This window comes from Panicum virgatum, chromosome 2K (genome assembly GCF_016808335.1).
Source record: "Panicum virgatum strain AP13 chromosome 2K, P.virgatum_v5, whole genome shotgun sequence".
Classification (NCBI taxonomy): Eukaryota; Viridiplantae; Streptophyta; class Magnoliopsida; order Poales; family Poaceae; genus Panicum; species Panicum virgatum.
In genome coordinates, this window is record NC_053137.1 from 50,320,949 (window position 1) to 50,344,208 (window position 23,260).

A 23,260-nucleotide genomic window follows, 5' to 3' on the forward strand; every position below is an offset into this window, starting at 1 on the left:
GCTCCCTGCCGTGCACGAACCGTTGATGATAGCGCCGGAGCGCCTGGTTGTAGCGTGCATTTCAGATTGCTGCTCGCCACCTTCGCTCATCAACGAAGTCCACGTCGTCGCGCCGCAGCTGTTCCTGCATGGATTCGTGAAAGGCCTGGACCCGTGGTGAGCCCAGGTGAATTTCTGGGGGAAGGCATGCTTCAGCCCCATAGACCAGGAAGAACGGAGTCTCCCCGGTGGCTCGGCTGGGTGTGGTCCGATTGCCCCATAGCACGCATGGAAGCTCGTCAACCCATTTGGCACCATGCTTCTTCAAGCAGTTGTAGGTGCGGGTCTTGAGTCCCCTGAGGATCTCTGCATTCGCTCTCTCAACTTGTCCATTGCTGCGAGGATGTGCTACGGACGCAAAGCATAGCTGGATGCCAATGTCCTCACAGTACTCTAGGAAGAGTCTGCTTTTGAATTGGGTCCCGTTATCCTCGATGATGCGGCTTGGGATGCCAAATCTGCATACAATGGACCTAAGGAAGGCGACTGCTGATTTCTTAGTGATATTCACCACAGGGGTAACTTCCGGCCACTTGGTGAACTTGTCGATGGCGACATAGAGGAACCGGTACCCGCCAACAGCCCGGGGGAATGGCCCCAGGATATCCACACCCCACACAGCGAATGGCCATGAGGGCGGAATCATCTGCAGAGCTTGAGCCGGGGTGTGTATTTGCTTTGCATGGAATTGGCATGCTTTGCAGGACCTTACCAGCTCAGCCGCATCCTGGAGTGCTGTTGGCCAGTAGAAGCCATGCCGAAAGGCCTTGCCAACAAGCGTGCGAGAGGAGGAATGACTTCCGCACTTGCCTCCATGGATCTCCGCAAGCAACTCGCGGCCCTCTCCCTGGGAAATGCACCGCATGAGGACACCGTTGGCGCCACGGCGGTAGAGATCCCCTTCTACCACCGCGTAGCGTTTAGCCAATCGGACTATGCGCTCAGCGGACACATCGTCATCAGGGAGGATGTTATCTTTCAGGTAGTCCCGGATCTCGGAGATCCATGCATCAGGAGCTCCCTGAGTAGGTGGGTGTGGCTCTGCGAGGTCACCAGGATCCTCAACAGGGCACACGGCCCAGGTTGGGCACCACAGGTGGATTGCTGCCGGGACCGCTGGCTTTGAGGTGCTAGCTTGATCCCCTTCACCCAACTCGGCAGGCTGGGCGGTAGGTCTCAGCAGCCGTCTTTCGAAGACACCCTCGGGCACGGGTGCCCAGGTAGATGCTCTCACAGAGAGATCATCTGCTGCTGAGTTGTGCTCGCGGGGAACGTGTTGTAGTTCCAAGGCGTTGAAGTCCTTCTCGAGCTTCCTCACGTGTATGAGGTATGCCGCGAGTAGGGGATTGTTGCAGTTGCAATCCCCTCGGACCTGCTTGATGATTAGCTGGGAGTCCCCCTTCACCAGGAGCTGCCGGACCCCCAATGAGAGGGCTTGCGTCAGGCCAAAGATCAGAGCTTCGTACTCCGCCATGTTGTTGGTGGCCTTGAACTCAAGGTGCACCATGTACTTCAGCTGATCTCCGTTTGGGTCGATGAGGACCACACCAGCTCCGGCCCATTTTTCGTGGGCGGACCCGTCGAAGAAGAGTGTCCAGTGGGGCTCGGTGAAGACTGGTGCCCTGATTTTCGGCTCCGGGGGTCCAGCGTTGACGACCGGACCCCCAGGATTGCTTGGGGAAGGAGTCCACTCCGCTATGAAATCGGCCAGGATCTGGCTCTTGACTGCATGGTGTGGCTGGAAGTCCAGTTGGAACTCGGCCAGCTCTGCCGCCCACTTGGCGATATTGCCTGTGGCATTGGAGTTGTGCAGGATCGCTCTTAACGGTTAAGAGGTCACTACGACAACTCGGTGGAGGACTTCACTGACGTAGTAAACTGGCTTTTGGATAGATAAGCTTATGCATCTCAAGATACCTGGCCTTCGCCTCGTGGAGGACTTCACTGACGTAGTAAACTGGCTTTTGGACGGTCCGGCCCTGGTTACCGTGTCCGGCTCGCCCTTATCCACCACATCAGGTCCTTGGGCCCCCAGCGGCTCTGGGTTCCCACTGGCACAAGGCTCGTCCGGACCCCCTTGTGCGGGGTCCGGGGCTTCAGGCAGAGGTGAGGCTGACGGGCCCCCGTGTCCGGGGTCCGGCTCACCATCTTTGGCCGGGGAGACCCTGGTGTCCCTCTGGCGGGCTTGCTCCGTCCTTTCGGCGACCAGCACCATGCTGACTGCCTCCGCAGACGCAGCAAGATACAGAAACAACGGCTCACCGGGCTCTGGAGCCACCAATACTGGCAGCGAGGTGAGGTGCTGCTTCAGCTCCTGGAAGGCCTGTTCAGCCTCTTCGGTCCAAGAAAATGGACCGGACCTCCTCAATAGTTTGAAGAAGGGGAGGGCCCTCTCAGCTAGCCTCGATATGAAGTGGCTAAGAGCAGCGAGAGATCCAGTGAGCTTCTGGACATCCTTGATGCGGCCAGGAGGCCTCATCGCTTCGATCGCCTTGATCTTGGCTGGGTTTGCCTGGATGCCTCGATGTGAGACCAGGAAACCCAGCAGCTTCCCTGCTGAGACGCCGAAGATGCACTTCTCGGGATTCAGCTTCGTGCGCGTGGCGCGGAGCCGGTCGAAGACGAGGGACAGGTCTTCCACTAGTGTTGACCCTACCTTAGTCTTGACCACAATGCCCTCGACATAAACCTCAACAATATCTCTAATTAGATTATAGAAGGTTTTGTTCATAGCTCGTACAAACGTGGGTAAGGGATTCCTTAGACCATACGGCATGACAATGTAGCAATAAAGCCCATCTACTGTTACAAAGGCAGTATGCTTCCTATCCTCTCTAGACATCTGAATCTGGTGGAAACCAGAGTATGCATCTAGGAAAGACAAAAGGTCACACCCGGAGGTGGAGTCCACGATCTGATCGATACGCGGAAGAGGATAGGGGTCTCTAGGACATGCCTTGTTGAGGCTGGTGTAGTCGATGCACATCCGAAGCTTCCCGTTGGCCTTTGGGACGACGACCGGATTGGCCAACCACTCGGGGTGGTGGACCTCCTCGATGAAGCCGGCGTGTAGGAGCTTGTGGACTTCTTCGCGGATGAAGTTTTGTCACTCCACGGACTGCTTCCGAGGCTTCTGGCGCACCGGCGTGGCGTCGGGGTAGATCCTCAGATTGTGCTCGATCACTTCCCTGGGGATCCCGGGCATCTGTGACGGTTCCCAGGCGAACACGTCGACATTTGCCCAGAGGAAAGCGATGAGCGCGTCTTCCTATTTCTCCTCCAGGTTCCCCGCGATGCGGGTGGTCCTGGTGGAGTCAGCTCCAATCTGCACTGTCTTCACGGGAACATGGTCCGGATCGGACGGTTGGACCTTGGGAGCCTTTGCAAGCGCCTTGGGTTGCGAGGTGGACGGATCCTCCTCGGAACGTGCAGCCTCTGCCGCCAGAGCATGCAGTCTCTCAACTGCAGCGACGGCAGCGGTGCGGTCGCCCTGCACGGTGAGGACTCCGGCAGGGGAAGGCATCTTCAAGGCCAAATACCCATAATGAGCAATGGCCATGAAGCGGTAGAGCGCCGGCCGGCCAATGATGGCGTTGAACGGGAGGTTTACTTCCGCAACATCGAACAGAACGCTCTCTGTGCGGAAGTTCTCCTCGGTCCCGAATGTGACCGGTAATGTGATGCTCCCCAGAGGGAACACCGGGTGTGGGCCCACTCCAGAGAATGGGCGAGAGGGAGTCAGCTTGGACTCCGGCATCTGCAGCTGCTTGAATGCTGCATAGCTGATGACATTGAGGCCAGCCCCACCGTCAATCAGCACGTGATAGAGCCTTACGTTGGATATGACGGGAGCGGTGACTAGAGGTAGTACACCAGCTTCGGCCATATTCTCCGGGCAGTCGGATGGCCCGAAAGAGATGGTGGTGTTCATCCACCTCTGGTGCGGCGCCGCCTTCGGGACCCCCGGCTTCACCGAGAGGACTTCCCGGCGAAGGGTCTTCACGTCCCGTCGGGAGACAAGCTCCCAGCTTCCGCCGTACATTACGTACAGCTTCTTGTGGCGGTCGCCGTTGTCGGAATCGGAGTCGTCGTCGTGGTAGATGCCCTTCAGCTCTCGAGCGGGGGATTGGTACCCCAGCTCCTTCTCCCCGGCGGCGGCCCCGCTGTCGGAGGCCTTCTCCTTGCCGGCCCGCTGGCGAGGAGGAGGTGAGCCGTCTTTGGAGGACTGCTCACGCCGCCCACTGACCCGCTTCGCGAGCTTCTGGATCTCGCGGCAGTCAGCGGCGCTGTGGCGAGCGGTGGGATGCACTGGGCATGAACCTCCGCTCCCACCTTGCGGGCGAGGGCGTTTGCCATGTGCATTTTGGCCCCCAGCCGCTGCTGCCGCAGCCGGCGCCGCCGCTGGCGCTGCCACTGCAACGACTGGTCCGCCAGATTGCGGTTCCCCGCGATTCCGGTTCTTGTTCTTCTTCTTCTTGCCACCGCCCTGAGCGGTAGCACTGGAGCCGCCAGCCTTGGCGTCTCCGCCTTGGGGGGCTGAGTGCCATGCACGACCCTCAGCGGCCCTGGCACACTTGTCTGCCAGGGAGAAAAGCGTAGTGACGTTTTCCACCTCGTGCGTCGCCAGCTTCTCGAGCATCTTCTCGTCACGTACCCCATGGCGGAAAGTAGTGATAATAGATGCATCTGAGATACGAGGAATGGTACCCCGTACCTTGGTGAAGCGCGAGATGAAGGCCCGGAGCGTTTCTCCGGGTTTTTGCCTCACGGCGTGGAGGTGTGCCTCCACACCATGCTGCTGGTACGCACTGGCGAAGTTTGCTGTGAACCTCGCACAGAGCTCTTCCCAGGACTGGATCGTCCCAGGTGTGAGGTTCATGAGCCAGGTCCGGGCTGGCCCAGACAAGGCTACATGAAAGTAGCTTGCCATGACGGCGCCGTTGCCACCAGCCGCTGTGATGGCAGTAACATACACCTGCGGGAACTCCGACGGGTTAGTGGTACCGTCGTACTTTTCCGGTAGGTGGGGGCGGAACTTGGATGGCCATGCCACTGCTCGGAGGTGGTTCGCCAGTGCAGCGCAGCCCACTCCAGCAACTGGTGCGCCTGGCTGTATCCGGGCGTTCACCGGGGGCTTGGGTGCCACCACGTCCAAGTCAGCGTCGAGGTTACGACCCTCAATGTTAAGACGGCGCTCTCGCGCCCTCTCAACGGAGACGCGGGCATCCTCTCCCGCGCGCCGGCGGTTGAGCTCCGCCCGCAGGTCTTCTGTTCGTGCACCCCTAACGGTAGGGGAGTGCACGGATGCCGACGCACCGCCCTGACGCTGGCGGTAAGGTACCACCGCGTTGCCGGCGGAGGTCGTTGCCCAGTCCTTGCAGAACTGGGGGAGGCCTAAGCCAGGTAGAGGAGACGGTCAACGTCATCCCGCCACTGCTTCAGGGCTTCTGGCGAGGCTGCTTCAGCCGGGGGGTTGCGAAGCAACTCCCTAGCCGCTGCCAGCGCTCCGCCGCTCGCAGCTTGTGAGGGGGCCCTTGATGGGCGCCCTGACTCTTGCCGGCGAGCAGCGCGCGCTGCTGCCGACGGTGGCTGCTCCGCAGGCACAGTTGCCCCTGGAGCAGGAACACGAGGGGCGTGTGGCGTGGAGGACGCCACACCCTCCGTCATCTCTACGTCGTCCACACGAACCATGGGGACGAAGAGGAGATGAACTGCGACTAGCTAAACCCCCTACCTGGCGCGCCAAATGTCGTGGTGCTGCAACCACGGCCGGGTGGCGGAAGGCACCCGCCCTAGCCAGAGGGTGTGTACTCGGGGGTTAGCTAGTCCCAGATGGATCTCACTCAAGAACACGATGAACACAGCAAGATTTAGAGTGGTTCGGGCCACCGGAGCGTAATACCCTACGTCCACTGTGTGTTGTATTGCCTTCCCACGAGAGTGAGCGAGCTCACCAGGGCTGGTGTGTGCGGAGAGCTTGAAGTCTGTAGTGCGCAGCGAGCGCCTCCCTTTTATATCTCAAGGGAGGCGCGTACATGGCTGTTGGGTCCCCGACAAGTGGGCCCAACGGTGTAGTATAAATTAACGTACTGTTCATACATCATGGCATCGCAGGCAGCGGGGATCTCTCTCCGGAAATCCCTTGCCTGCTCCTGGTGTCCCTCGTTCATCATGTCCAGGCGCCGTCTTGTCGGGACGATGCCAGACGTAGCTAGTGGCATCGCCTGCCACGTAGCTGAACGGCTGTGTAGGGAGCGGCGTAGGCGGCATGATGGAAAAGTGCCGTGCCGTCGTATCCATTTAATGCTGCAGACGGGCTCTGCGCGGGCGCGGCACAGGCGGCCGCACTGTGCACCTTGGTAATACGCGGTGCACAGTGAGGCCTGACAAAGGCTGTCCCGCGTGCCGCGGCGACAGAGCACGCCTCAACCATTCGCATTAAATGCGGTGGGTGGGCGAGTCTCCTTGCGGAGGACTCGCGCACGAGCCCGCGCCCGTGCCACCGGGGCGCGTGGCGGCTCTGGACCCCCACACGGTAAGGGGGGTCCGGATGGCGCAGGAGGTCTCGGACTCCTATGGGGGGGTCCGAGGCCTCGGCTGTCAGCTCGGAGCTTCCCTTCCTTAGAGACACGTGGCGTCTCCGGACCCATCCCCAGGCGGGGAACGGGTCCGGGGCCGTTGTCCTGGTGAGGAAAGAGCCTGGCCGGTGGGGCCTGGCTACAACGCGGGTCCTGCCTTGCTGCAGTAAGAGTGGGTATCCCCGCTACAGGGTACCGACACCATAAGTGCTACAGTAACCCCACATGTGCTAATGATGCGGTCAAAGGCCTCAAAAGATTCGTCTCGCGGTTTTTAAGTGAGTTCTGAAATTAATTTTTTAATTATTGTCCGAAAAAACCCTCCCGACATCTGGTCAAACCGTTGACGTGACTTCTTTTGCACGAAATTTCGTCATTACAAACTACTAGTAGTCATGTAGGGTTAGTGTTTCCATAACTTTAGGAGTGGTTGGCAGTTGGGAGGTGGGCCAAACAATGGCCCCGTTTGGTTTTGTAATGCGATAGTGAATAGTGACACTTTAACTGCTTATTATGGTATCAAACAAAGTCAGTTTACAAAACCAACTCCAGAACCCCGCGCTAGTGACCCTGAAGAATCTAATGAGGCCTTTGACCGCGCGATTAGAGGATGATTACTGTAGTATCACTGTAGCAAATCATCGATTAATTACCGTTATTAGATTCGTCGCGAAAAGTTACAGTCATACCTAAAAAGGTTTTGCAAATAGACTTCATTCAGTCCTTCATGCGGGAAAAATTCTCTTCTAGCGCTAGGATTCTAGCACGCATCCAAACAAGGCCAATGGTCGTGCTCTCTCTTCCCTACTGATTATGAAACGAGCTGAGTTTAATGAACCTGCTGTGGTGATGGTGATACCCTGCAGGCTTTCCTGCGTTGCTGCCTGGCTGACTTGTTTTTGCTGATGCAGGGCGTTGGCCAATTACGGTTGCTGAAGCCTCCCAGAATTCAGAAGCTGGGAAAACCCACTGCTTCAATTCGGCACCTGGACAAGCTCACCGCAAGAATACGTAGGTCCATTGCACAAAAAACATTCTTACTGTTCCTCATCAGTTTAAAAGAGCTCTAAAGTTCACTTTTTCTTGATTGTCTAATGCAGGGGAGGATCTCTAGGAGCCTGTTCTTCCTGACACTGTCTTGAGCCTAGCGATTAGTCAAAAAGGTTACCGCAGAAAGCTAACGAGATCCCAAGCCAGTAAGTTAAATTAGAACCTTGGAACAGGGTTAGTTCGTAGCAGAGGCAAAGCTCAAGGTCCCAGCTGTATCATATGGCCAATAATGCAAAAGAAGTTTCACGGATCACAAGTCAGGATAAGTTAAATGGGTAGGTGACTCCGAGCCGCCACTAACCCCCGCGCCTGTCCACCTCCGGTGGCCACTGCCGCCGCCGGCGACCGTTCGGGCGGCGGCGGCGGCCTGCGGTTGAGCCGAAACCGGCTCAGCTCGCATCCTCCCTCCCTCCCCTCTCTCTTCCTCCTCCTCCCCCGCCCCCAAGCCTAGGTCATGGTTTTGCAGCTCCGTAGTTTGCCGGCCGCCGGGGGCCGGATCCGGCCTCCCCCAGGCCGGATCCGGTCGTGGCCTTCTCGGTCGGTGTCGCTGGGCGGCTTTCCCCTCGCCGGTGCTGGCGGTCTCCGGCGTCGGTCCGGATCTCCGGCCGCCGGTGTGGGTCGCTGGCGAGGCGTCCCTTGCCACGGCGAGGCGGCAGGCACTGGCTGCGCTGTCCTGTGCAGCGTGCCTGGGCTCATGCCTGGGCCCACCCGGGGTTGCCGCCCCTGTCGCCGGCACCTCTGCACCGGTGGCCGGTGCTGCGACTGGGCCTACCTGCCGCCGGTGTGTGGGCCCCTGGTGGTGTCGCCTGCTCGGGATCCCCACTCGTCGGCGGTGTGCTGTTCGTCGCTGTGGAGCCAGCCTTACTGCTCCTGTGCATGTGTGTGCTTCTTTGCCTCACCTTGATCTGCCCTATCGTGCTGCTGGTTTGGCTACTTGGAGTTCGGCGGATGCTTTGCCGCCGCTGGTGGATGCTTTGCCACCATTGTCTTGCTGCTCTGACGGATGCTTCGCCGTCGTCGCTTAGGCGGATGTTTTGCCGCCGCTGGTGGATGCTTTGCCACCATTTTCATGTTGCTCTGACGGATGCTTCGCCGTCGTCGCATTGGCGGATGCTTTGCCGCCATGGTAGCTTGGGTTGTTCGTCATCTTTGGATGGAAGCTTTGCCATCTTTTAAGTTTGGCGGTAGGTGTAGGCAGTCATGGTGTTCAGGCTCTTCATCCACAAGTTCAGTGGTTCTTGGTCGTCTTAGGTTCCCGGAGCTGAGGGGTTCCCCCTTCTTTTCTTGGAGCTGAGGGGTTCCCCCTTCTTTTCTTGCTTTTTTAGGTTTGTTTTGGGTCGCTAATCACCTTCTTGGTGGTTTGTATTCCTGCGCTGCGAGAGTTCTCTCGTAGCTGCGTCGTTGTAATTCTCTTCTTCTTAATGAAAAACGTGCTCAGTCACGGTTTCGAAAAAAAGCTCTAGGCGACATTATCAGAGATCGGTGATTTGGAAAAGGCTCGGTTAGAGACGGCACAACCAACAAAAAGGTGATCTATCCTTTCGCTTTCTCTTTGCAACTTTGAGAGCTTTTCCAATGGCGCCTAGCTAAATGGATCCTACTAGCGTGCATGAGGAGAACAGGATGGGACGCCTCCGGCTGGCACTGGTAAAGCCTAGATACGGGCCTTAACCAAACCAAACCCTTTCAATTGTTTGTGCATATCTTGCAACTCGTTTCGCACCTGTTTGATATGAAAATTTACAAAAAAGATAAGTCTTAGGGGTCTAAACCAAAGACATTTGAGCATATCTTCCCCCTTTAAACTTTGGTATGCCCCTTTTTCTTTGTCTTTATGTCCCTTTTCTATCCTCCATTTTGCTCTTTTTTAAAAGGTATGTGCAGGGAGGCCAGTGAGCAAGAAAACGAAACCAGGTAGGCATCCCCCGGATGCCTTTGTCTCGGCACAAAGCAAGGAACAAAATAACAGCTCGGAGAGCAGGCGGAGCCATGCAGAATGTTCAGAGCCTTCATATACCTGGAAGGATGTCTGTCTGTCTAGCCCTCGTGGATGCTGTTTAATATACTAGGGGTGGTGATGCTTTTGCTAATCGTTTTTACAAATCACAACAAGAACATGTAGGCCTAGAATACTAATTTCTTCTTCTTTTTAGAGGAAGAATACTAATTTTTGTATGTTCAGGATCACAAGGTGCCAAGGCGGTAGTAGAAGGCTGGTTATTAGCTCTGATTATTAAACTAGTTGAGCATGTCAACAGATGCATGTGAACGCACAGTAGTCCTTTCTGTCTACCGCAGGTCGGAGTAGGTTGCGTTAACCTGCTCCTTCAACCATCATTCATTAGTGTTGCTTTTTTTTTCTTTGAAAGAATTCATCAGTGTTGCTGCACTGCAATGCTGCTGCCGGAACTACACCTGCTAAGTAAGAATTTAAAAAAAAAAAGCGGCCGCAACGTTGCACGAGCCGCACGCGAAACAAGCTAGAAAGTAGAAACCAAACCAAGTGCGCCGTAGCAGAAACCTGTACCACCGCAAAAGCTCGGACCAGCAGACGGAACAGAGGCTAGCTAGTGCGCTGCAAGAGACGGTCCTAGCGATACGGGTCCAAAGATGAGCGTGCTCGGAACGTGTGGGTTTTGCAGGGGCTGAATACAGGAGCTGCCACAGAGCCCTACGAACAAAGAGCGGCGTGACATGCATGGTGACCGCCCTCTGCAGTGCGGACCCTGCTTCGCGCGCAGTGATGACACTGTTGCGTTGCGCGTGCAGTCGAAGAACGGAACGGAAAAGCTGCGGTAGCACGTGCGAGGAGCCAAGCCAAGCGGGGTGCCGCGCGACGGCGCCGTAGGGCACGTACACGGACACAGACACAGGGGGCATCGGCGTCGCCGCACCGGACGGATGCTATGTCACAGCAGCAGATCGATCGACGGAGAGCAGCCAGGACGGGCGGTACCGTGCCATGGTGGGCACGGCGCGACGCATCGGCAGGGCAGGGGAGGCCGCGGCCGGGCTCGGGCAGCTCCATTTCCGTGGCGCCATGCGCGGCGGGGTGGCTGGTGGTCCCGCGGATGCAGCGGCGACGCAGGCAGGGAAGTTGCTGGGAGATTGACGCCAAAAGAATTTGACGTAGATGCCTGTCTTTTTGCAGTCACATATGCCTAGGCTGCTGCTGCTACCGTGCAGTGCTCAAAGTACTAGGCTTTTGCTGTATGGTATGGGCCTCGCTTTGCTTCGATTCCATGCGTATGTGTATGTGCGCACGGTCCACACAGCGCCTCCCTCGTCCATCTTTCGCTTCTCTTGTAGTGGTTGTGTGTCTCAAGGACAAGGACGAAGGTTCAGTGCTTTATCGGAAAGCGGCGAGGGAGGGGGCTGCAGGTAACGCCGGAATGTCTCGCCGCCGTTGACTGTTGCGGCTTCGCAGTTTTTGAGGGCACCAACCAAGATTTGCCCCTGCCCTACCAGAAGAAAACTGGCATTATCTATTCTAGCTACGAATTTGGACACGCCTCATGTTACAGAACTTTCTTTAACCGTTACTTTAATTGAGAGTCAGTACATACATATACCAGACGGAAGTGTCTAAACTAAAGATCACATCTGAACCTCTGCATACGGCCATACCGCCATACGCTATGCGCTTGTCCAAGCACGTACCCCATGCGAGCCATGCCACGAACTATCACAGGCTAGCCTGCAGGCAGGGAACGCATGGAACAGTTTGCATAAGACAGGCCGCCGAGTAGGCGAGCGAAAGCAGTGCCTGTGATTACAGGCAACTGACATTCAAATGGGGTCTTCGTACAGAAACCGGATTTGTGGTTGGTATTGGTCAATGGTAACGAGAAAGGTGACACCATTCTTTTCTAAAAAAAACAAGAAGAAAGGTGACACCAATAGTAAGGCAACCCAATTTGAAGAAAATGACACTGGGGAGTGGGGACTACTGAACCCCTTCAACCTCAACTCTCAAGAATCAGATGATAGCGCGATAATCGATCATCGCATTGTTACAAGCAGTATATGAGCAGTTTCAGTATCTGAATCACAGGTAAAACTAACAACGCCACATATGTGACGTGTGCCTACATCCATTAAAAGAGGATGTCACCTGAAACAAAGGATCCTGTCAGGTTTCTTTAGTCTTCTGCAATCTGATTCTGGCGAGGGAGAGATAGAGAATTAACGCTATGAACCGCCTGAAGGTTGAACTGTTGCACGCCACCAAAAGCTAACCGAGAAACTTGTGGAGAGAGATCTGATGTAATGCCACCATTTTGGTGGAATGTAAAGCAGCTCACCATCCTCCAGTATACAATCCATGAATTCCAAGTTTTCGGCCCTAGGGAACTCCTTCAAATTTATGTTGTCAAGATCTACCTGCATAGCCAATTATTAGCACAACAGCAGCGCATTCTAACTACAGCGAGCAGAGCCCAACAAGATCTGGAAACGAGAATTCATGTAGATAATTTGGACAGAGAAATAAGAATGACCAGTCCCAAAAAGTAATCACTGATTACCTGCCAGAAATGTACCGAAATGGAAAACAAATATATCAAAAATGCTAATAAGCGTGAAGGAAAACAAATGACATATAGAGTGGAGAGTGGAAACCTTTTGTATGCAAAGCCATCAAAATGCACTAGCAAGATGGTCCAGTTTGCAATACCATTGTTTAGAGTGGTGAAGAGAGTATTAACAATACAAATCCAGAAGTTCAGTATTTCAAACTTTTAGCTGCCAGAACTATATGTAACATCATGACGATCCGCAAACGGTATCTCTATGACTTTCCTCATAAATACATATCTAACTGAATAGATATACATACCTGACTGGTATTGCTTAGCATAGTTTCTGTGTGTGGATACAGCTCCTCAGATATTGAAGCAGGATAGAGTCTAATATACATCCTGCCCAAGACCTAGAAAAACAAGCATCAACCACTGCACTGCTGATAAAACTTACCTAACGAAACAGGTATCACTATGATTTTTTTTAAGCTGATAACATCTAGAACCACTCAAAACAGGTAGTTGCCCGCAAAGGCCTTTTGCCAAGATCTTTACCTGGTTAACTGAATTTAACCGGAGATTATGCTCAACTTTCTGATCTATTCATTATAAGCACTCGTAGATGTCACATTGAGATAGCATCTGTTAGGGCCCAAGAGCAGCCGGCGGCCCCGGCGTGGATCACGTACCAACGCCGGGGGCGCCGCACAAGTGGCTAGAAGAGCCACGTCGATTTATTTCCTTAGGGCCTTATTTACTTTCCTAAAGTGTGGAATAATTTGTAAGTTAAATACTCTTCGCTAGATGGAAAAATATTAGGCTGAGTATCAATCTCGGCTTGGCCTCAAGGGGCCGCCCCAAACCCTCATCTATCCCTCTCCACGCTCGCGCGCCGCCGCCACCGCTAGCGCCGCCCTAGCAACCACGGCGCCCATACGTCGCCGGCTGCCCAAGCCTCGCCCTCCTCCCTCACATCCCTACAACCTTCGCAGTCGCGGTAGGAACGCCATTCCTATCAACCTGGTATCGGCAATGCCAAGCGACGGGAAGAGCCCCCCAGCGCCATCACCGCCGCCGACTACGGTGGAAGAGCTCGCCGCCATGATGACCAAGTTGATCAACGGCCTGGAGACACGCATGGAGGAGCGCATCTCCTCCGCGGAGGCATGCTGGTCCGCGCCACCAAACCCTAGCGCCTCCATGCCCTATGGGATGCCGGGCTATGGGTCGACCTCGCTGGCAAGCTCCTCGTCAACGGCTCCGGCCTTGTCAACGGCACCCCCGACGACAGCGCCCTCCCTTCCCATCACCAGCATCCCGTTCCCCCACTCGCCGTCGTCGATCCCATCTACATTCGACATCCCCGCGTTCCTCCCCCATGGTGCGCCGTTCGCACCAGGGACCGGCGGCCTCAACAAGCGTCTGGGCGTCCCTCGCTTCAGCAAGATTGACTTCCCATCCTACGACGGCGCCGACGATCCCCTGAACTGGCTCCACCGCTGCGAGCAGTTCTTCCGAGGACAGCGTACACTGGCCTCGGATCGGGTCTGGCTCGCCTCGTACCATATGACCGGGGTGGCGCAGACCTGGTACTATGCCCTCGAGCAGGACGAGGGCATGCCGTCGTGGGAACGCTTCAAGGAACTCGCCAACCAGCGCTTCGGTCCAGCCGTCCGAAGCAACCGTCTCTCGGAGCTCGCACGGCTCCCTTGGCACGGCACTGTCCAGGAATACCAGGAGCGTTTCAACGCCCTGGTGTGCCACACGCCGGAGCTCTCCCCACTCCAGAAGGCCGACCTGTTCGTGGGTGGCCTCCCGGATCACATCCGCGTAGACGTCGAGCTCCGGGCGCCCCAGGATCTTCAGACCGCCATGTACCTGGCGCGGTCCTTCGAGCGTCGCGCAGCGGCCACGGCAACCGCTCCGCCGCAGCGCGCAGGGCGCCTACCCCAGTGCCCGCCCCGACCGCCGCCAGCTACACCACACGCGGCTCCCCCAGCGCTGCCCGCACCGGCAGCCCCGGCGACGGCCCTACTGATGCCACCGCCTCGGCAGTTCCGCCGTCTCTCCCCCGCTGAGATGGTGGAGCGCCGCCGCCAGGGCCTCTGCTACAACTGCGACAAGCCCTACGTCCGCGGACACCAGTGCCAGCGCCTCTTCTTCCTGGAGGTGAGCGACTACACGTCCGACGGCGCGGCGGCCGGAGACGCCGACGCCCAGCCAGCCGAGGAGGCCGCCCCAGTGGTCTCCTTGCACACCATCGCCGACATCCGCACGGAGGACACGATGATGGTACCCGTCTACACCCACGGTCACCACCTTACGGCCCTCGACAGCGGCTCTACGCACAACTTCGTCCACATGCATCTGATGCGCCGCATGGGCCTGGAGACATCGACGACCAACACGCACGTGACGGTGGCCAACGGAGACCACGTGCCTTGTGGGGTGGTGGCCCGCAACATCACCATGCATATTGGCAAGGAGGACTTCACCATCAGCTGCCTCGGCATTGAACTGGGCGGCTTCGACGTCATCCTCGGCGTCGACTACCTGCGGACCTTGGGCCCGATCCTGTGGGATTTCGAGGACCTCTGCATGGCGTTCACATGGCACGGGCGCCGCGTCTCCTGGCGGGGAATTGCCCCCCCCCCCCCCCCGCAACGACATCTTCGAGCCGAGCCTGCGGGCCCTGGCCGCCGACCCCGAGCACCCCCCTCCTCAACGTCCTCCTCCAGCAGTACGATGACGTCTTCGCCGAGCCGCGCGGGCTGCCGCCGTCCCGTCCCTACAACCACAGGATCCACCTCCTACTGGGCACGGCTCCAGTGGCGGTCCGACCGTACCGCCACCCCCAGCTGCAGAAGGACGAGCTCAAGCGCCAGTGTGCCACGATGCTGTCTCAGGGCATCATTCGACCCAACACGTCCCCGTTCTCGGCGCCCGTACTGCTGGTCAAGAAGGCGGACGGCACTTGGCGCTTCTACATCGACTACCTCGCGCTAAACGACAAGACCTCCAAGGACAAGTTCCCGATCCCGGTGGTCGACGAGTTCCTCGACGAGCTGCATGGCGCCAAGTTCTTCACCAAGCTGGACTTGCGCTCCGGCTATCACCAAGTGTGCATGCACTTGGCCGACGTGGAGAAGACCGCGTTCCGCACCCACCACGGCCACTTCAAGTTCCTCGTCATGCCGTTCGGACTCTCCAACGCGCCAACCACGTTCCAGGCTCTCATGAACGACGTCCTGCAATCGTTCCTTCGGCGGTTCGTGCTTGTTTTCTTTGATGATATCCTGATCTACAGCTCCTCGTAGTCCGAGCACGTGTAGCACGTCCGCCTCGTCCTCGACGCGCTCCGTGCCCACGACCTCCACCTCAAGCGCTCCAAGTGCTCCTTCGGCTCCAGCTCGGTCGCCTACCTCGGCCACATCATCTCGGCCGGGGGCGTCGCCATGGACAGCGCCAAGGTGGAGGCTGTGGCGTCCTGGCCTGAGCCCCGCTCGGCACGGGGCGTCCGCGGCTTTCTGGGACTCGCGGGGTACTACCGGAAGTTCATCCGGAACTTCGGGGCCGTCGCTGCACCCCTGACTCGCCTCCTGCGCAAGGAGGCCTTCGCCTGGACCGCGGAAGCAGCGGAGGCTTTCGCGGCGCTGAAGCAAGCGCTCTCCACCGGTCCCGTTCTGCAAATGCCGGACTTCGAGCGTCAGTTCGTGGTCGACTGCGACGCCTTCGGCACCGGGTTTGGCGCCGTACTCGACCAGGGGTCCGGACCTCTGGCCTTCATTAGCAGGCCGTTCGCCGCCCGCCATGTCAAGCTGGCGGCCTACGAGAGGGAGCTCATTGGCCTGGTACAGGCTGTGCGGCACTGGCGGCCCTACCTGTGGGGGCGCCGCTTCCTAGTCCGCACCGACCACTACAGCCTGAAGTACCTCCTCGACCAGCGGCTGTCCACGATCCCGCAGCACCAGTGGCTCAGCAAGCTATTCGGCTTCGACTTCGCCGTGGAGTATCGTCCGGGGCGCCTCAACTCCGCGGCCGACGCCCTCTCTCGCCGCGACAGCGAGTCCAGCTCCGACGACGCAGCGGCGCTCCACGCCATCTCCGAGCCGTCCTTCAGCCTCATCGACGACATTCGGGCGGCTACCTCCACCGACGGCGAGGCCTCCCAGCACCAGGGTGAGGGCCTAACGGCTCCTTGGCGCTGGGACGCTGGGCCCCTCCTCCACGGCAAGCGCATCTTCGTGCCCGCCCAGGACGACCTTCGCCAGCGGGTGCTCTCATTGGTCCATTCAGCGGGCCATGAGGCGTCTAGAAGACCCTACAACGTCTGCGTGCCGACTTCTACATCCCCCACGACAGGCGGCTGGTGCAGGAGCTCGTCCGCGCCTGCCCGACATGCCAGCGCAACAAGACGCCGACGCAGCGGCCAGCGGGGCTGCTCCAGCCCCTCGAGGTCCCCTCTCAGGTGTGGGCGGACATCTCGATGGACTTCGTCGAGAGCCTGCCCAAGGTCGGCGGGAAGTCGGTCATCCTCACTGTGGTGGACTGCTTCTCCAAGTATGCGCACTTCATCGCCCTAAGCCATCCATACACGGCTTCGTCGGTCGTCCACGCCTTCTTCGACGGCATTGTTCGGCTCCACGGCTTCCCGACGTCCATCGTCAGCGACCGGGATCCGGTCTTCACCAATCACATGTGGCGCGACCTGTTCAAGATGGCCGGCGTCCAGCTCTGTTTCAGCACAGCTTTTCATCCTCAGACGGAAGGCCAGTCGGAGATCGTCAACAAGGTGCTGCCCATGTACCTGCGGTGCGCCACGGGAGACCGCCCGCGAGCCTGGGTTGACTGGCTCGCGTGGGCGGAGTACTGCTACAACACCTCCTACCACACGGCGCTTCGGGCGATGCCGTTCGAGGTGGTCTACAGGCGGCCTCCGCCGGCGCTACTACCACACACCGCCGGCGCGGCCCAGATGGACGCAGCCGACACGCTTCTCCGCGACCGCGACTCCTTCCTCGCCGACGTCCGTGAGCGTCTCCTTCAGGCTCGCCAGCACGCCAAGCACTACTACGACGTTCACCACCGCGAGCTGGAGTTTGCGGTGGGCGATTGGGTCTGGCTCCGCCTGCTACACAAGCCGACCCACTCGCTGGAGCGTTGTCCCAAGGGCAAGCTCGGCCCCCGCTATGGAGGTCCGTTCCAGGTGATCGAGCGCATTGGGCAGGTGGCCTACCGCCTGCAACTTCCAGAGGGGTCGTGCCTCCACAATGTCTTCTATGTGGGGTTGCTGAAGCCCTTCCACGGCGACCCTCCTGCGTCCACGCCGCCATTGCCGCCCGTTCATGATGGCAGGGTGGTCTTGACGCCTGCACGAGTACGCCGAGCGTGTCTACGCCAAGGCGTGCGGGACATCCTCGTCGAGTGGCAGGGTCTATCTCCGGATGATGCGACATGGGAGCCCCGGGAGCTATTCGTCGAGCGCTACCCCGACTTCTAGCTCGAGGACGAGCTGTTTCCCAAGGGGCGGAGAGATGTTAGGGCCCAGGAGCAGCTGGCCAGGCCCAGGAGCAGCAGCCGGCGGCCCCGGTGTGGATCACGTACCAACACCGAGGGCGCCGCACAAGTGGCTAGAAGAGCCACGTCGATTTATTTCCTTAGGGCCTTATTTACTTTCCTAAAGTGTGGAACAATTTGTAAGTTAAATACTCTTCGCTAGATGGAAAAATATTAGGCTGAGTATCAATCTCGGCTTGGCCTCAAGGGGCCGCCCCAAACCCTCGTCTATCCCTCTCCACACTCGCGCGCCGCCGCCACCGCTAGCGCCGCCCTAGCAGCCACGGCGCCCATACGTCGCCGGCTGCCCAAGCCTCGCCCTCCTCCCTCACATCCCTACAACCTTCGCAGTCGCGGTAGGAATGCCGTTCCTATCAGCATCTAATTCCAATGCATGAAAGATCAAATTGGCATAGCTAACTGATAACTAAAACAGAACATGGTTCACCCGTTAACATATTAAGCTAACAGAACGCTACCATATTAGATATTTTCACATAGCCAAGTAAATGGTTGGGGATATATCCATTGAGATAGCATCTAATTCTAATGCATGAAAAGGTAGGGCATAGCTATCTGATAACTAAAATAGAACATGGTTCACCTGTTATTAAAGTAAGATAACAGAGCCGTGCCACATTACAAGATTTTTTTTAACTGGCTATGTTAAAATATATCTTATCTATTGCAAGATATTTTAACAAAGCCAAGTAAATGGTTGGGGATATATCCTTTCAAACTACATCTTAAAAGGTTGGCATTTGTTCGTAGCTCATTTTTCAAATTGTAGGACCACCAGTTTTAAATTGGACTTTAAATTGATGCAGGAAACCGACAAGGGAAAACATAGACATGCTTTACCTGAGCTAAGATGTTGTGATGTGGGTCATGGTGCAATGGTGTCACTGTTCCGTGTGGGCCAAACCAAACATTGAGTGATTGTAGTTCACCTCCACCAACATAACAGTAGTCGGGAACTATTATGTCTTCACTGAGCTCTTTTATCTGCTCAATCCAATGAAGTAAAATCCACAACTGAACAAAGCCAAACTACTACAGAATAACAGTGATAGATTGACTACCTGCTCAAACAATGGATGCTGAGCTAGATATGTCAAGTTTGATGGACAATCACTTGACCACATCCTCTCAAGGAACTGAGAAAATGTGATAAGCTCCTGCTTCCACTCACTACACACATAGTTTTTTCCAACCTGATGAAAATCAACTTCATATGTGAACCAAAATAATCATCACAAACAATGAAAAACGTTTGGACTGTAATTTATTCAGATAACCAGCAATCCGAAATCAATAAGAAGCATGCAACTCTAATAAGATCCACCAAAACATGTGTTTCTTGTGAATTGTAATATCTCAGTGAATTGCAGTTTGATATACTTCCTCCGGTCACAAATACTTGACATTTTGACTAAGATCCGGTCAAACTTTTGAAGCTTTGATCATCAATAGCTTGAAATATTTAGGTTGCAAACAAAAACAAATCATGGAGTAGTGCAGCTATATTCTAATAGAAAATAGTGGTCAACGTTGCATCTCAAAGACTATGACCATAAAGGCATAAAGTCAATGGTGCCAAGTATTTTTAACAGGAGGGAGTAGTATTTTCAGTCCTTTGGATACTACTTTATGCAGAGAGCAGTTTAAAAGAGTTTCAATTTACCTAGTGTTTTTTAGGTACAGTTTAACTAGTGCTTTGGCTGCATGTCAAAAGATCGAAGTTACACATCTCAATAGCATCAGTGGTACAACCAAGACAAATACAGGCTACACTCTTTTATCGTTAATTAATGCTACTTGATGACAAGGCTGATTGAGACAGGGTTATTAAAACGATAAAACGACGAAACGAATAGAGGGTAGATTTTAACGAAACGATGGACGTTTTATCGTTTAAACGGACGTTTTAACGTTTAAACGTCGATTTCACAAGAACGTTTTCTCGTGAAAACGTCGTTTTCACGACGTTTAAACGTCGTTTTCACGACGTTTAAACGTCGTTTTAATAACTAGGGATTGAGATAAAAAAACAATTGGAACAGCTTATAGAAACAAGTAATAACATTGAGCATAATGTTCAGATACACTTAAAATACCATGGAAATGAGTTTTACATCTACATTTTATTTCCTTGGCCTTTAAATGCATTTGTCAAGAGAAAAAAGGCAAATACATACTCAAAGTGATACTGTAAAGTTAATGGAATTTATATAGTATACTTCCAAAACCTTTCAGCATTTAGTATAAGAGAAGCATTTACTTCGACAGGAACAGTCCGATCTCCAGCAATCTTCTTGAGGTATTTAATGTCCTTCCATTTTGTCCTTGCAGGCCAATGATCGATGGCACCACTGATTATGACAGGGGACTCACGTAAAAAGTAATTACATATAAACTCCTCCAAGGAAATGTGTGATAGCCTCTCGACTTTCTTACAGGATAAAGCCTTTGCAGGAAGAATTTTGAGTGCCTGAAACAAATTATTTGTTAACAGCACTACAAGATGAGGGACAAGTGATGAATTAGAAATCTTTCCATCAGCAAAACAAATTCAGCAAACAACTAAGCATTCAGGTAACTAGAGGAGATATTTCCATTCAATACAGCCTGCAATTATCCTTCCATGAAAAGTAGACCCACAAAATATGAATGATCCTAGGTAAGTTACCCCCCAGAAAAAATATTATGATAGGACTCGCTGTAGCTTTGTCCAAACAATCAGAACATAAATGTAACCTCTCGTCTCCCACAGGTTCTGCAATTGCATCATGTGCCTGGTCTAGTTACACCGAGTTCTCACAGAATCATGAATTAAGCCAATCACGTATTCTAAGCAGGCCCAGTTTCATCCCAAGCTGCCAGCACTGTAGTTCCAGTGTTTCAAAAAGTGCATTCAGAAATGGGAAAAGAAAAAGCTATTCATACTAGTAAGTACAACAGGCCCCTGAAATCTCAGCGCAATTCGGACACACGTGGGTACGAATGAGCTGATACACAAACAGGAAATCTTACACAGGCAACAGCGATCTCACATCAGCGATGTCTCGGTTCCTGTCGAGCCCCTCCCTCCACCTCCGGTCCTCCTCGTCGACGGCCGACGCGCCCTCCTCGCCGCGGGGCTCGGCGGAGATGCGCGCGAGGGCGGCCTCGAGGTCGGCGCGGAGCAGGTTGCCCCCCATGATGAGCCCCATGTCGAGCGCCTTGAGCGCGGCGGCCCGGTCGCCGCCCGCGCGGAGCTGCGCGACGTGGAGGCAGGCGAGAGCGTAGGCGTCCCGCCAGGCGGCGCCCAACCTCGTTCCAGGGGCCCGAGTGGAGCTGCTCCCAAGCCATCTCCCGCGCGGCCTCCGCCACGCGCAGGTCCCCGGCCCCCGCCGCCGCCTTCTCCGCAGAGGCGACGAACGCGAACCCGCCCTCCCCCGTTATCTCCCGCGGCGGCGGCCATCGGGGACGGACGGGGCGGCGCCGTGCTGGTGCGGCTGCGGTTGGGGGGAGGAGGAGGAGAAAAGGGCGCAAAAGCGCAGGGGGGCGGAGCGGAGAGGAGATATTTCGGGGGTGTCTATGCTTAGCGCGCGCGAGTCGGAGTTGTTGCATCGCACATGTACTCCGTACCCAAAGCGCTACACTTTTTCATTTGCTTCTAGGCCCATGATTCCTCCGCTGTGCAGCTAGCCTATCACATCGCTAGGAGAAGGTGAAAGCAACGGCTCGGTAGTTATGCACAAAAAAAATAACAAAACACTGTTTCAAAATAAGAGTGCAAATTAAATTTTGTTTGAACTATTGTGTTTCTTATAATAACATATTTAAAGAAATTAGAATAAATTAATTGTAAAATTCGGAACAATTATGATTGTTCAGAACATTTATAATTGTTCCAGCAAGATGTTCCACGAGATGCTGCTTCAAACATTGTGATTTCTCATAAAAATTATTATGGAACAAATAAAAGTGTTCCAATAAAAATATTGTTCTAAGAACAAAAAAAAATCTGAGAACAAAGTAAAGTGTTTTGTGTGAAGAAAATGTTCTCAATGAAAATCAATATTCTGAGAACAAATGAAAATGTTCTAAGCAAATAAGAAATACAGTAAATTTAGCAAATTCGTATATGATCTTGTAATAAATTGGACATATTTAAATTTTGATTTCAAGCTAATCCTCCACATTAACAGGTTAGCATGAGCCGTTGTTGCACGTGCTGGATGGCTGGCCACAACATGGGGTCAGTGGTGGGCCAAGGACATCATTGGGTAAAAAAAATACTTCTGCGATAACTCTAATCGTATTCGCGCGCGCTACAAATAGATTTCCCCGATATTTCTGGCTCTGGTTGCTTTTGCTCCGGATGCGTGAGGCTTTGCCTCTTTCGGTCGCGATGATGCGGCCGAAACCTTCCCCATTTGGCGTAACCGTGATTTCGTTTGGTTTCCCACGTTGGAGTTTTTTTTTTTTTGAGATATCCCCCGTTGGAGTTGGACAACTTGTGATGAGGGATGGGCCGGCTCGCCAAGCCCAATCCTTGATTGGGCTAAGAGCGCTCCAGGATCAGGAGCCAATGGTTTTGTTGAGGCCCATTTGGAGATAGCATAGCCAAGAGTTGTAGGCCGAGTTCTAGGCAAGGGGCAATTGCAACAGGCTTTAGGATCTCTAGAGTAGAGGTGCCTTCTTTTTCTTTTTCTTTAGTCTCCACTCTCTCCAGAGAGTTAGGCTCACCTGTTGCGTACAGGAGAGTCTGTGTAACCATGGCTAAAGTTTGGACGTTTGTACATTAACTGGATATCTGAGCTAAACTCTAGCTATATGACAAAGAAAAGTCATTTGTATTATCTGTTATCAGAAATCAGCCCTCATTAGATGGGTTTGGACTTTGGAGCGCTAGCTAATGGACTAAAGTTTAGTTGGGAGTTTGGCTATTTTTTAGCCCACGTTTTAGCCATCTAATTGGATCATCTATAACCAATTTTTAGCTTCTAAATCATAATAATATTTCCCACTGTTATATTGTGATCCAAATTCATTGCACAAAAGCAAAGGCCGACTTCCGACGCAGCGAAGCGGAGGCCCGTCGCCGGGAGTCTTGTTGTTCTTCGCCGTCGTTTCTAACAAGTGGTACCAGAGCTTTGGTTAGGGTTCCGCGATGGCATCGACAAAAGTATGATCTACCGCCGCTGGATTACAAGACGAGGTTCTCATTGTGGCAAGTCAAGATGCGTGCTGTTTTGGTGCAATCTCAGGATCTTGATGAGGCGCTGGAAGGCTTTGGGAAGAAGAAGAAGGATGAGTAGACCGCTGAGGAAAAGCGAAGAGATCGTAAGGCCCTATCTCTGATTCAGCTTCATTTGTCTAATGAGTTTGGTTAGTAGATACATGTCTAATCCTGGTAAAGAACACTAGAAGATAGTTCAGTGGATTTTCAGGTACCTCAGATGGACAGCAGATTCTTGTTTGAAGTTTGGGAGAACTGATCAGGGACTTATTGGTTATATGGATTCAGAT

General features: G+C 54.5%; 1 pseudogene; it reads right to left on the reverse strand.

Annotated features, from left to right (window-relative positions):
• Window positions 1–11,570: 11,570 nt before the first annotated feature.
• On the reverse strand, window positions 11,571–21,370 carry LOC120683125 (annotated as a pseudogene).
• Between the last annotated feature and the right edge of the window lie 1,890 nt (window positions 21,371–23,260).